Source organism: Anastrepha obliqua, chromosome 5, assembly GCF_027943255.1.
Source record: "Anastrepha obliqua isolate idAnaObli1 chromosome 5, idAnaObli1_1.0, whole genome shotgun sequence".
In the NCBI taxonomy this organism is placed as follows: Eukaryota; Metazoa; Arthropoda; class Insecta; order Diptera; family Tephritidae; genus Anastrepha; species Anastrepha obliqua.
The window spans coordinates 123562553-123579032 of NC_072896.1; positions in this window are offsets into that span (position 1 = coordinate 123562553).

Here is a 16480-nt window from a genome sequence, read left to right on the forward strand (position 1 = left end):
CCTAACAACCTAAATTTTCTTGGTGTATAGCCTATGAAGGTATATAATATTTATCCCTAATGCTAAAAGACTAGGCTTTCCAAAAAATGCTTCGTCAACTCCCCACTTCTCTTCTGCCAGGAGTTCAAAGACGTGAAATTAAATAAAATTGACAGACATTTTTAATTTTTTTTTCTAATTTTTACATTTTTCTCGCCGTGATGCCCGATAGACTTTACATTTCCTTTTAAGTTTTGTTAACCCTTTGCATTATATGCGCGTTCAAAAATATATACATAATTTTCTATAAAAAAAATATGTATAAAGCTAAAGCCTAACGTTTTTTCTACAACTTTTTTACTTTGCCTCAAATAATAGGACTATGAATAAGTTCGTGCGGTTTTTTTTCGAAATTTGAAACTTTATTGACGTAAAATGGTTACAAATTTAATATTCAAAGTATTGTCCATCGCTTACTACTACTTTTTCCCATCTTTCTGGCAATTCACGGATTCCCTTTGTGAAAAATTCGGTCGGTTTTGCCGCAATCCACGAATCGATCCATTTTTTGACTTCATCGTAATTACGGAAGTGCTGGTCAGCCAGGCCATGTTGCATCGATCGGAAGAGATAGTAATCGGATGGCGCAAGGTCTGGACTATACGGCGGGTGGGGTAGGACATCCCATTTGAGCGTTTCTAAGTATGTTTTGACCACTTGTGCAACATGTGGCCGAGCATTGTCATGTTGCAAAATAACTTTGTCGTGTCTATCGGCGTATTGCGGCCGTTTTTCTCGCAGTGCTCGGCTCAAACGCATCAATTGTCGTCGGTAGACATCCCCCGTAATCGTTTCATTCGGTTTCAGTAGCTCATAATACACAACACCCAGCTGGTCCCACCAGATACACAGCATAACCTTCAGGCCATGAATATTCTGCGCCGACGTCGATGTTGAAGCATGGCCAGGGTATCCATACGTTGCCCGACGTTTTGGATTGTCGTAATGGACCCACTTTTCATCGCCAGTCACAATTCGATGCAAAAAACCCTTTCTTTTGTGCCGTTGAAGCAGTTGTTCGCATGCCATAAAACGGCGTTCAAAGTCTCTTGGCTTCAATTCATACGGCACCCAATGGCCTACCTTTCGGATCATTCCCATGGCTTTTAAACGTTTGGAAATGGTTGATTGATCAACTCCCAAAGTTTTTGCAACCTCTTCTTGCGTTTGAGCCGGATCTTGATCGAGCAATTCCTCCAATTCGGTATCCATGAACTTTGGCGGCGCGGCCAAAATCACCACTTTTAAAGCGTGCAAACCACTTCTGGCACGTTCGCTCAGCTAGAGCATGCTCACCATAAACTTCCACCAAGATACGATGACTTTCGGCTGCTTTTTCTTCATATTAAAATAATGAAGAAGAATTCCCCGCAAAAACACATTATTTGGCACGAAATTCGACATTTTCAAGTGTGGTAAAAATATTGTTGTTTACGCTTCAAATAAAAAACTTATACTGACGTTTGTGCCTTACGACAGTAGCTCTCCAATGAATGTTTGGAAATGTGGATCGATGGAATAATAATCAAGTTACGCCATCTGTTCTAAAACCGCACGAACTTATCCATAGACCTATTAGTTTCCAAATACAATAATAGGTAATAGGCATTGACCAAGGACGAATAGATGCAGCAACTGGTGTAAATACAGTAGGCGGCGCTGTAATAGGGCTGTCTAAAATTCCAAAATTTAGAACATAAATATATTTATTCATTTATGAGATAATATTGTTTTTTTTTTGTTCCTTGTTCACTCTTCTCGGGAGCGTAGGGCCTCAACAAGACTCAGTCATGCGTTGGTTTCGTTAATCTGTTTTGATTTTTGACAGGATAGGTGGTTAGCCTAAGTAGTGGGAATGCCCACCTGTCGTTGCTTAGGAACAACGCCTTCTTACAGCTTGAAGCGCCATTTGTGTCTCACATTTTTGGGGCAGAAAGAAGGATCGCACAGATGGTTGAAGACTTCGCTAAAGTGGTGTGTCTAGGCTATTACAGCGGCTGCCCGCTTCCTCTTACTGGCGCAATTTGCAATGTGTAACTGTGTGCTTTTCTTTTTTTTCCTTTAACAGCCACAATGCAAATAATGCACTGACTATTGGGCGGGAGTAAGGATGTAAAGGATAAGGTTTTGGATTTGAGAAATGAGTTTTTTGTGTAGAAACCAGGAAAGTAGGTACATTTAGTGGGAAAGTAGGTACAAAAGTGCGAGGACGGTGCTGTACGTGGGATTCAAACCCACGACCTCTGGGATGGCAGACTAGTGCACTTACGCTAGACTACCGAGGCCGATGACCTAATACAATCAAAGCGAAAACAAATATGTAAATATGTGCTAACCCACTAGCGATGCCACAAGAGACTCAAGACAAAGAATGATTAGACGTGGCAAAAGAAGAACTGAAAAATGCATGCAGGAATTTAAGCTTTTTCAAACAACAAAATTGCATCTTTTTGGAAGCTAAATATAAATAGCAGTGAAATGGATTGCATGGATATAAAGTTCCATGCCTGGTATTCCTAATTAACATAAAAAAAAATCAGATATTTTCAAATTCACACCTTCGCTAGTTTCAAATCTCAAAATAGCTGGTCATAAAGTAACATCCCATACCTAAGCGAAAAAATAAATGTATTTATTTCACTTGCTTCAGCAACCGCGAAACACTCGCACAGCTTTCTTAAAATTCCAAAGGCAAGCATGAAAACGAAGCATGTTTTCTGTCACTGCTCGTATACAAGAACAATACCTTCACTTTCACTGCATTTTTAACACCCGCCTTTAACTGCTTTCTTTTGCTTTTCAGCTGCCCACCCCCCAACATACAGAATGATCCAAATGCAGGTATGAAACTAAATATTTTAAGCCTAACAATTTTTTCCCACGCAAAATCTGCAGCGTGACTGTCGAGCAGCTCGGAGGCGGGTGGTGGGAATTTCGGACTGCTGGCTTTATTGGCCCTCTTTTCAGATTAAGATTTATTGGAGGTTTGCACTTGGTCCACTTTCACAAAACTACTGCTGGAAAAGTCAACTCATTTCATCTATCGAGCCAATATGATTGATGTGAATGTGAATGATTTTTAGAGCTGCAGTTAAAGACGTGAACTTTACGAGGTTTGATTTTCTACCAAATGACGTGCACTGACGCGCACTAATTTCAAAAATCGTTTCATCAGTCGCTTTCAAGCTTGGCCGGCTTGCAGCTGAGACACGAATCAGCCAGATTTTTTTTAGTGAGTTGCTAAATTGCAACGATTTGCGGATAAAAGATCCAACTTTTTAAGAGAATTCCGTTCTGAGCTGCTTAGCGTTACAAATAGTGGGCCAGACAAAGCAGCTACAGATTGGAAAACGTATTCCATAAATGCAAGGTGGCACAAAATTAATCACCTTTTCGGAAGATTTTTAATTTTTACAAATGGTGTCGTGCGCCCATCATATTTGACACTTGTGAAATAAACAGCTACAAAATACAAACAGATAAGCGATGGAGCCGGTAAATGTCAAAAAATACAAATTTTAATCACTCAAAATTATTATTATCATTTTTTTATTTAGTTAAAAATCTATTCAAAAACAAAATTGCATTTTCAAGTCATAACTATCAAAAGAAATTGTGGATTCGTGAATTTTGTTTCTCCTACCATTGCATCTGTGAACTTCTGAAAAAACAATTTATGTGACTATAAAGAGTTCTGCCTCAAGGACAATAAACTCTGATTTATCATAGAAATTTTGGTGTTTTATTGAACTTTTATAAAAATCATTGCTTCAGCTTCAGCTATTAATGATCGACTGTCTAAAAATAAAATAAACAGAAAAAATGCTAAGTCGACTTAAGTTTTTTTGTGTTTTTGCAAAAGCACACTGTACTCGCACTTTGACCACCCGGTATTTGTGTATACATGATTTCAATGCTGTGCCGTTCCTTGTGTTCTTCTGTTTATTTACAAGCATCATTTTCGATGTTTGCGTTATTCATTTGTAATGTTCTTTTCCTTCGTTTTAAACCCGTAGCTGCCACAGCCAATGCTGCTTCTCGCTTTTGTTACAGTCTATTGTTGTTTAAGTGCCATTGCAAAATCAAGTGCGCCACACATGTATGCAAGAGCAACAAAAAAACGGTTTAACACTTCCTACTTGCTCTCATACCTCCCAAGCCACACCATCACGCAACCACTAACGGCACATGTAAATATTTATACGATTTCCTTGCATCATTTTTCACTATTTAACTGTATTGTTTTGTTATCTTGTATTTTATTTTGTGTATTTAATTTACATTTCAATTCGATTTACACGCATCACGTGATGTATGTAATGAATATGGAAATGTATAATAAATTGAAAATAATGACGCCACATGGCGTATGAGTAACTTTCAGCATCATCACTATTGTCCGTACTTACAGAGTACACCCATACCGATGCCATAATTTATGGGTAATTGTGAGAAGGTAAACGCTCATATCAAATACTTGAAATACTACGAAAACAATAATTTATTGAAAATACCTATTTTTTCTTCCGCATTGTCTAGTCATACTGAAATTGGGTGCAATTAAAAAGCGGAAATTTTGTGCAAGTGAGTGACTGCAATTCCACAACTATCATATAACTCAGTAATTACACAGTTAAGCAGTCAGCTGGATATTGGGCTAAACGAATTTTTTTCAAGAGATTGAGTCGTAAGTAAAAAAGTAATTTCTCCGATTCCCGAATTCCAGATAGTGAGGAATTCGGGTTTTAGTAAAGAATTATGTATTTAAAATTAATGATTGTAAATAACTAAAAGCGCTAAAATATAGTCGTCATTCGTCTTTTGCACCTATTTAAATATTAGGAGTGCAATAGATGCCACCAGCAGTGTGTGCTAGTCGATTCTAATATAACCTAAACGTCATAAACCATTCTTAGACATATCGTAAACAAACTGATCAATGAGGATCCGTGTCAAACGCAAGGAGAGCTTGCTTCAGTATTAGGAGTTACCCGCCAATCCATTTTCAAGCGATTGCATGCTTTGGGAATGATTCAGAAACAGGGGACTTGGGTTCCTTATGAGGTAAAACCAAAGGATGTTGAATGTCGTTGTTTCGCCTGTGAACAACTGCTCCAGTGGCAAAAACGGAAGGGTTTTCTTCTTCGCATCGTAATGGGTGATGAAAAATGGATTCATTACAGCAATCCAAAGATAAGAAAGTCATGGGGACTATCCGGTCATGCTTCTAGGTCGTCTTCTCGACCGAATATTCACGCTGCAAAGGTTATGCTATGTATTTGGTGGTGGGACCAAGTTGGTGTTATTTATTATGAACTGTAAAAACTAAGCGAAACCATCGCTGGGGATCGGTATCGACTTCAATTGATGCGATTGAGCCGAGCACTGCGCGAGAAGCGGACGCAATATGCGGAGAGGCATAGAAAAGGGATTCTGCAGCATGATAACGCTCACCCTCACGTTTCCACACCCGTCAAAACCGACCTGGAAACACTGAAATGGGAAATCCTACCCCACCCGCCATATTCTCGAGATATGGCGCCGGCCGATTATCACCTGTTCCGATCGATGACACATGGTCTAGCTGATCAGCAGTTCCATACATTTAAACAATTTTTTACCGATTTTTTTTAAATTGATGTTATTGTAAAGGTGATTATAATAAATAGTATGTAATATAATATAAATAATATATATATATAATATATATAAACTATATACTTTTTATTTGAAAATTTGAAAACAGATGTATGAAAAAAATTTATAAAAAAGAAGTTTATAGGAAATAAATTTTTATAACAAATTAAACTTAACAAAATAGAAACTACTAATTAGTTATCTTACTGTGAGTTTTAAGTTTTATGAAAAAAATAAACTTTACCAAATAGAAACTACTAATTACTAATTCATTGTGAGCTTTATTAATAAAAAACAGAAACATTACCTTTACTAATATACAAATTTTATGCAAAAAATCCTAAAAATCTATTTAAAGAATTGGTTTGGTCTAATACCCAAAACAACAAGTTGATTTTACCGTAGTGTTATAACATCAATGACACCCAGAAAAAAATAATGTAAAAGAAAATGTGAGCTCGTTGGAAACGAACTAAAACCCGTACAACTATTTGGGTAAAGTTCTTCAATAATTTTAACTCCAAAATGTGGCACAAAACTGAAATTAATTAACAATGAGCTTATAGATTCAGTGCGTAATTATTAATTTTTGCGAACTTAGTTGTAATTTGAGAACTCGCAACACTGTGTTGCTTGCAGGGTTGAGATAGTTAAAACACTGAAAAACAGACGGCTTAGTAATTATGAAGCCCTCATACATCATTCATCATGAATATCTTCTTCCTGGATAAATCAGTAGCAAATTAAATTTTAGGAAGCTACCTGGACGCTCAAGTCGTTAACTATAATAGAAATATGTTAAATTCACGTCCAAAGGAAAAGTATCTTCAGACTCAGGTGTCCAACGGAGGGTTAATTCTGTCAATTCAACAAGCTTTGAACAAAAGGCCAAGCTAGCGATAACGGTGATGTTGAATAGATTGAGTTCAGGTGACTACACCCTGCGGTAGGTGCATAATTGTGCGTAGGGAGAAGTGCCAGTCGTTCTTTAAACAAACTCACTTAGGCAGTTGTCGATCCACTCTGATACCACAAACACTTTGATCAGGCTGACACATGCATTACTAACGTCATCAGTATCATTCATAAACAATGAGGCAAAGTAGCTAAACCTAGTGGCATGCCGCGGAAAACAGTGACAAAGAAGATGTCTGACAAACTCTTCCTCCTACCAATTCTTGCTGCGCCTGCATTAATCGAAATGAAATGCATTGAATCTCTGACCATGGCCACCTAGGAGAGGGTGGCCTGTGATCAAAGCAACTAAAAAAACATAGAGACGATTTTCTTTAACCGATTAAGTAGCGCCTTTGTATGTTTGACATCCCATTCTGGTCAAAATCTTTTTGTAGGCGTACATGTAAGACTACTGACGTATCTTGTCTTGGGTGAAGAACCTAAGCTACTAGTACTATGCAGTTTGTGCGTTCAGAGGAGTATACTTATTATCTGCATAACAAAAGGGAGATGAGCGATAGTGCGTTCTATATCTAATTTTTCTGCCTTACATTCCCTTGCACTTCACTATGCCCTGGCACTCATATCAAAAGGATGAGAGAATTATTCCTTCTATTTTTATTAAGTTATTCTACAAATATAAAACTTAATATAAAGGAAAGTACAAGCATCTAAAGCCCTCAGTTCGGGATGCCGAAATATTGCGCCATCTCGTTAAGAGATTCCCGGCATTTGCGATCATAGAATTAATGACAACCCCATGAGGAGATTTTATCGCCGCTTGGATATCAGAATAAGTATATATGGATTTCTCTAGAGGTGAGACAAATCAAATGTTTTGTTATCCGGAAAAAATGCATATGCAAGGTACAGATTTTTTATAGTAATGTGCGAAATCACTTTTTGTTTTCCTTATAAATTTAATATTTTTAAAGGTTTTAAATACTAACGCTATGATATTAACTTTCACTTTCGGAACATAATAGCCACACCTCATATGTCCCATGAAAAAGCGTGCAAACAAATTGTGTTACTTTGCATTTTCTGAATATTTTTGATATGAGATAAATTGAACATTAACTCAAGACTCAACTCTATTAGATATTCCAAAACAAAAACAAGAAAAACACTGTCACGACACGTGTGGGAGTGAATCGTGAGTCGCTCATACCTACAGACGCACAGACATGACAGTGCTGCAGCCAAGATGTCGCTACTTTCCTCGCAATATTCGTAAATGTGAAAAGTAAAATTAAATGTGGAATCGATAAGCAGCACGTGCTGTTGGCATTGAGATGCAAAAAGTTTTATAACGGGTGTTTTTATTTGGATGTGCAAAGAAAAATACTTGAAAAACAAATGCTTGTATCTTTGGAAAAAATCAGTAAACTGGCTTGAAAATTGTATGGCATTCAAAGTTTATAAATTTTTTCGACTTTATGACTAACTCGACTGCGAAACTTTTCAATGGATTTTTTACAATATGGTTCCTACTACCCCGCTAATAGCTTGCTGAGTATTAGCTACCAAACTGTGCGCCGCAGTTGGTTGAACAAGAAAAACTAGAGACTTGACTTATTCCCATAAAATTTTGTCTGAGAAAGTGAAGTTATTTGCCTGAGAGACCAATTAACTCATTCTCTACTTGAGTTGAATCTGCAACTAAAAGTGCGCCACACTTAAGTGATAATTATTCCATTACTAATTTGGTTGGAGAACTCGAGCGGAGGATAAACCGAACTGGTGACAAAGGAGCGAGCTAAGACCAGGACCAGGTTGTTGAGCTGACAATGATGATGATCACGATGATGATGGCTCAAAGCTTGACGATACAGATGGCTTTGGCGTCTACTGGAAGAAGTAAAACGTAAGCGTTTCGGCTAGTGTTCCTCATAGCTGTAGCGTATTTCAGGCAGAAATTCTTGCCACAAAAAAGGTAACTGTCTGGTTAGGCATAAAATGGAGTTACTTTTAGTTAAATCTATATTTCTTCTGATAGCCAAGCGGTGAGTAAATCTCTTGGTGGGGTTGTCGCGAATTCCACCATTGCCAGGCATCTCTTAAAGAGATGGTAGAATATTTTCGCATCTCGAGTCGAGGGCTTTAGATGCTCGTTATCTCCTTTATATTAAGTTATTTGTCTGCATATTTCACTGAATAAAAATATGAGTAGAAGGAATAATTTCCGCATACATTTGATATGGGTGACAGGGCATAGTGACATAGAAGCAAACTGTAAGGTACACAAATTAATGAGAAAAGACAATACGACTCGCCTCTTAGTATGGAGATAGTAGGTATAGGTAGTAGGTCACTACAGCCAACGCGAGTTGGGTTATTAGTCCGGCAGCCGTATATGTCGAGACAATTTTGCCAAAATAAGACTCCAGGAGTTCAAAGGCGCATCATTTTTTGGCTCATCGTTCTTTAATGATACTGATGACGTAAGGAATTTAAGTGTCAGCCTGATCAATCGGTTTGCATTAAAAATGAAATAGCTTAACGAGGAGTAGCAGGGAAAATACTACTATTGCATCGCAAGGAATCGCCAACGATGTAAGTGAGTTGATTTAAAAAGCGATTGCCACTTCTAACTACCTACTTGCCTAAAGTAGATTATTTAGCTAATAGACGATTGATATTGACGTTAAATGCCGGAAAGTTGAGTCAATTGTCTATTGGTCTCATTATTCCTTGCACCATTGCCTCTCTCCTTAGTTATCGGAACTCCAGCTTTCGAGACCCCAGCGTGCAAATACCCTTTTGTGCTATAATGCGGTCTCGAGTGCCTGCTGAGTATCATTCTCATTCTACGTACAATTTGCCGTATATTTGCTTACTCATATACCCACTAAACTATTCCAGGTGATTAAGGTGATTTTTCAAAACTAAAGTTAAAAATTAAAAAAAAATTTAAAATGTTTTTTTTTTTTGTTTTAAATTTTAAGTTTAAAATTTTTAAAAAATTTAAAAATACTTTTTTTTTAATTTGAAAATTTTTGTTTTTTTTTAATTTTTTTTATTTTAAAATTTTTCGAGTCCCCATCTTTGATAAAGGTAATTCGGTTCTGTAAAAAAGCTCAAAACATTTATTTATTTCATCAACTGGCTTAGTAGTTATCCTCCCTTTTAAGGATCTAAAGCCAATACCCGTTACAAAAAATTTATTAACAATTTGTGCCATTGAAATGACACGTGGCATTTAGATGCAAAACAAATGAAAAGTTCCTGTCTTTGCCAATATTTTCGCACTTCCTTCAGAGTCGATTGCGTGATAGACACATATTGCAATAACATTTTAAGGAAGAACACATAAAAATACATAACAATCAGGAAAAAACGAACTCATCTATACATAAAAATAAATAAAATGACTTTATACTCATTTGAACTCTGCTCTCGGTTTATTAAGAAGGCGCCAAGGTATGGTAAAAAAATTTGCTCGATAAATGCAAAATGTAGCAAGGAAATTTTTATTATTCTATAAGAAATTTAAGAAGGAAAACAGCAGAGAATTATTTGTTCTAAAAAGGAAAATTTCAAACGAGTTTTCGCGGAAAAGCGGTAAAAGGAATTTTCAATAATTCAGCTTAATTCAGCCATTAAATTCATTTCTAACCAAAACTCAGCCAGCTATACATCAAACGGCACTGCATTAAGAAAAGCCATGAACTATTCGAGAGTACTTTCATGTTGCATTTGTGCTGTCGCACATTGACCCAGTGACCCTCATTTAGGCAGTTCATTGAGCAAGAGCGCTTGACAATCGCTACTGTTAGGCGTTCTCTTTGTGCAATGTCGCTTAGTTGTTGTTGTTGACCCCAAAAACAGCAAAAATCTATTATGAATTTGAAATTCGCTTGCCTTTACTTATGCGCTTCTCCTTTTCTTCTTCTTACTGCTGGCTTAAGTTACTTTTTTTGTCGCGTAAGTTCATTTTCATTGTTGTTTTAGCGAATGTCGATTTTTTTTTGCTTTATTATTTTCTGAATGATTACCTTGCCTTTTACAACCCTCCACCATACACTTGATTTCATCTGTGCTATGCAACGCAGTAGTCACTGTTGCTTGTTTAAAATTTCTGCTGCCAGTTGACTTTTTTACTTGTTCCACTTGTTGTTGGACATTTGTAGGCCAATTCAGTTTCACTTTTATTTATTTATTTATTTTTATTTACTTTTATTTATTTTTATTTATTTTGTGTGCAAGACACGAAATGCCAAGCACGCAACTCTTCGGATTCATTGCAGTTTTATAGCAACAAAATTGCAAAGGTCGCAATATTAATTTGTTGGCGCAGTGTCAAACATTTCCGTTTTTTACCTTGCGGATATGCAGGTCAAATAACTGTATATAGCAGTAAAGAATACATGCGCAATCGCTCAGTATAAATTATATGGCATGGAATTTATTTTACTGATATTTGTAATTTATGCATTTCTATAAGACTTACAATGGAAATGGTCTGTAAAGTCGCGAGTAGGATTAACATTTGAGGAGTTTTGGGTTTGACTTATGCGACTTTGCTATAAAGAGCACTGCAATTTTTTAATTAACACGTTTTGTTATCGAAAAATGATTTAATCAAAAAATAGAAAATATTCTGCTACAATCGTGAGCTGCTTACTCCAGGCTTGGCTTAGTGACTCTGCTTATCATAGTTGTGCGTTTATCACCAGCACAAACACAGCGATTACAGGACCGCTGCAACGGCACAAATTACCGCAAGATAATACCAATAAATCCGACGTCGGAATGGATAGCACTTTATAGTATGCACAAGCACTAGCCAGGAAACGGAACGTAGGCACCAAGAAAAAAAACAGTGACAAAAAATTGTGACCAAAAAACGCGCCAAACAGTAGGCACCAAGGAAATATAACGCCAAAAATTAGACACCAAAAATATATTTCCTACAAGTTTGCACCAACAAACAAGCGCCAAAAAGTAGGCAGTGTTATTTCTCACTAGAAATTAGCAATCACAAGGAGAAACTCAGGAAAAGTAGCCTAAAGTGTATCTAAGATATATATAAGCTCTCTCTCTCCTTTTCCACCACGTTACATTCTTTTTCTCTCTCGCGGAACGAAAATGCCCAAAACGTTGCATGACCCAAAACGTTGCATGACCTCCATTCTCGCTCGTCCATCGGCGCCTAAGAAGTTCCACTTCAAAAAATATGACTTAGAATCCAGCGTGTGGATAATGAGAGCTAGAGGTGGTATGGTAAATTGAAATAAAAACATATTTGACACAGAAAATAAAACTTGCTCAAAGTGTAATTTAGGCAAGCCTGAAATCATAACAATTTCCTGGTACGCTGCCCAATATTAAGAGTATATAGAAAAATCTTTTTCAGAAAATTTACTTTAAATGATTCACAATTGATTAGGATTCTCAATGGGAAAAAATATTATTTTTTGCGTTTTATTAAATATGCCTTTAGATACGGAGATTACTTAGTAGAAAACTTCACCTGGTTTGAAAAACCGAATTTGTTTTGCACGAAAAATAAATCGGCAGACGGCTGATGCCATTCGTCGTTAAATTATTTAATATTAATATTTTCTCTTAATACTAGAATAAGTAATTATCAAAATTCTGTATATTTTGTTTTAAATCAACTACTACAACTACTACTATACATATTTACTCTCAATATATAGAACACTTTTATCTCATTTCTGAACCAATGCACTCTTATTACCTACAACACGCCCCAAACTGTAGCACCTTAACATGTTGACCTATTTTGACTATTTTTTATTTTTTAAGAAATGTATAGCTAATTATCTTACAAAACCAACGTAAGTTCAAATTTCAATTTCTATACAAAATTTAGAAAATATTCACGAACTTCCACACAATGCCGTGAATTTACTTTCGGATTTCTATAAAGTTGTTGTTGTTACGCACGCTTATCATCATCAATTTTAAGAGATCATACACTTTGTTCTACTAAAATTTATTATTTATAGTTTTTATAGTGCAAATTTCAAGCTGCTAAAAAATTCGAAAATTTTTATAATTTTATCCTTAGCGGTGTGGCGCAGTTTCTTTATATAACAAATACACGAAATCTGTTTTAAAAGTGTTTATTGTGATCATAAGATTAAAACAAATTTAGATCATAAGATTAAAACAAAGTCAAATAAGGACATGAATCATATGGCATGGTTTTCAATCCAATAAAGAAAGAATAGACCTAATATATAAAATATCCGAGTCTTAAAAAAAACTTTTCCATTATTCTGCTGCATGGAGATTCGAACTTAAGCTCTCCGTAATGCTAGTCACGCACCAATTCCGTTCGGCTACTATAGACGCCAGTAGCCTTATGATTACAATAATTTAAAAGTTTAAAACCAGACACTTATTCATGAAAGATGGTGTTTTGGTTAAGCTCTCAGATGTTCAAGCGAAACATTTTAAATCTGTGTACTTCGACTAGCGCTCACCACTGCAGCTGTCTATTGAAAAATGACGGTGGCAAAGTTTTATACCTAGTAATTACTCAGTTTGGCAAAAAGTTTTTCCTTGTTTCTCTTTTTAAAATCTGCTGTTTACTTAAAATTTAACAAAAACAAAAAACTACATTTCAAGTCCATTTCGACTAGTTGCACAACTAGTTAATATATTTACATTAATGTGAATATGTAGTTACGACGCCTCCTCCATTGGTCTGCTTAAGGTCGACGCAACAAAATTCAACGGCAATACGCTTGGAGATGATGAGTAATTAAAAAATAATATAATTTGCATCGCTACTCTATTAGAGAGCTCCTAGCAGCCGACGATTCGCAATGAAGCAATCAAATAGCAAAATGAAGAAAATTTAAAGGAGTGGGGATGAAAGTCATGGAAATGGAAATGGAAGTGCAACTAATAGAATAGAAAACGTATTTTTTTTTTCTAATATTAAAATAAAGCAACTATTTCAATTTACCAAAACATTAACTAAAACTCGCTTTTCAATAAAATAACGGAATTTTCTATTAGGAAAGTGAAATATTAGAGGCTAGTTTTTGATTTGAATTGAATTGATATTCAAAATACAGGCCATGCATATTTTTAGTTGTGTGAGAAAGGAGTTAATATGCGTACTTTTCACAACTATACTACTAGACCTTCTTAGGACTTATGCTGATAAGCAACGCCTATTAAACTTGCACGCTTTCAAGCAATAACTTACAGCCAAGCTAAAGCTTCATTATCTTCTCAGTGCTCAAATAAAAATTTCAACTACGCTTCTTTTCTTAAATGATGCATTTTTTCATGAATGGTACAAAAAAAATATAAAAGAATACATTTAAAAATAGTGCAGCCCAAAAAATTTGTATCGAAATGTCAAACTTTTTAAACAGATTCTTTAGGCAAATTCCAAACTAAAATGTCTCATTGAATTAAGTATAATAAAGGGCAAATTTAAAGTGGCTCAAATTTTTTCTTTTGTTGACTGTTTTAGGTTCTTTCTTCCATATGATTATGAAATAAAAAACGTAACTCATTGTTTTGCACTATTTATTTTTGACTTTAAGAACAATACTGGATATGAAACTACCCCTTAACAATTAATAACCTATTCACGAAAGTGTGGGATCAGATGTAAATAAGTATGGATGTAAAGAAAAGGCGGTGCTTAAAGTATACAGGATTGGAGTATATGATGTGTTGTTAAGATGACCAGATGATTTCATAAATATATTGGGAGGTTGAATTAGTTTTAAAGGTGACGCACAGATGGCGCTATTTATCACTTTATCGCGTTGGCAATACTGAATATATATTCATGACAAAGTCTCATCCCTAGGCTTTGTTTATCAGTATCTGTCATTTCGCTGAAGCATAAACAACGCAGTGTTTTCGTGCTCCGAGTATGTCAACTTTCGTGCCGTCGAAACGCAATCTGCTTCAATTTGAAAAAAAATACAGCCCAAGCCCGTGAATTGCTGCAGGAGGCCTACCCAGACCATACTCCGTCGATTTCAACATGTGAGTACTGGTTTCGACGATTCAAAAGTGGTGATTTTCACACCGAAGACAAGGAGCGTCTTGGCCAGCCCAAAAAGTTCGAGGACGCGGAATTGGGGGAATTGGTAAACGAGGACTCGTGCCAAACCCAAGAAGAGCTTGCTGAATCATTGGGCGTTGATAAATCAACCGTTTGCAAGCGTCTAAAAGCGATGGGAATGATCCAAAAGCAAGGACATTGGGTCCCATACGAGTTGAAGCTGCGCGACGTCGAACAGCGATTTTTTACGTGCGAATTGCTGATCGAGCGACAAAATCGGAAAGGTTTTTTGCATCGGGTGGTGACTGGCGACGAAAAATGGATCCACTACGATAACCCAAAACGCAAAAAATCATGGGGTTTGCCCGGCCACGCATCAACGTCGATGGTGGGATCAGGTCGGCGTCGAATATTTTGAGCTGCTCCAACCGGGCGAAACAATCACGGGGGATCGTTACCGACTGCAATTGATGCGTTTAAGCCGGGCATTGAAAGAAAAACGGCCGGAAACGGTAAGAAGGCACGACAAGGTTATTTTGCAACATGACAACGCTCGGCCGCATGTTGCTCAACCTGTCAAAAAATACCTTGGAACGCTTGGCTGGGAAGTGTTACCCCACCCGCCGTATAGTCCAGACATAGCTCCCTCCGATTATCATTTGTTCCGGCATATGAGTCTCGATTTGGCGGACCAGCGGTTCTCCTCGTACGAGGCTACCAAAATATGGGTTGAGTCATGGATAGCCAAGCAGCGGCCAGAATTTTGGAGAAACGGCATCCGGAAATTGCCCGAAAGATGGGCGAAAGTTGTAGCTAGCGATGGCCAATACTTCAAATAAAATACCGTTTTTTCACAATAAAGCCCCAAATCTTCGAAAAAAACCTTTAAAACTAATTCAACCTCCCAATATAAAAACTGCCGAGCATGCGCCACATGAAAAAATACGCAATTTCGTGAGAAAAGAAATTAAAAAATAAAAGTGATTTTAAGCGAATCCAACCTTGCATTATTTAAACTAAACTTCCATGGGATGATTGAAAAGTTTGAAAATTTTCTAAGTTTTTTTTTTTTACTTATTTCATACTAAACTTCATACTATTGCTTTCGCTGAGTTAAGATTTCTGTAGAAATGCTGATCAAATTCTTAGAAATTTTGAAGTAAGTTTTCTGATTTTTTTTTTTTTTTTTTTTTTTTTTTGAAAAAGGTTAATACTTCGAGTTATACGGTTTTTGTAGAAGAATAAACTATATTTTCATAAAAAAAGTGTTTAATTGAATTAAAAACCAAACAATTGCCAACACTTGTCAATAAGTCCCTCTGCCATTAAACGCACTCCTCTGGTATTAAACGCACTGTAGCCTCATTTATATCTTTTATTTTTGAGGTATTCGCCTTTTTATGCAATATTATGCATTTGATTTCATAAGACAAAGACTTACACTTGGACAAAGTTGATGAAATGGAGGAACTTACTTCCAAAATTAGTGATTAGTAAATAAATATTCGGAGGACATTTCACAGCAAACGTCTAGCCCTTCGCTCTATAAAAGTGCAACATTTGGATCAATACTTAGTAATAGGTGACTCATCGAGTATAAGTACTCTGAACCATTAAAATGAAAAAATGTAATATTTAATGTACTTTATGAGCCAGATACAGAATTATGATATACTTCTACCTAAAAGCGATGAATCTCGGGCTGCCTCAGCTAACGTCTTAATGTTCCCAAAAGGGTGTGAATATGAACTGGAAAACATTTAGCTTGGTGCTAGTTGCCGTACTGCCTATTGTAAATGTAAAGTAGAAAAGGAATCAAAAGATCACAATCATTCC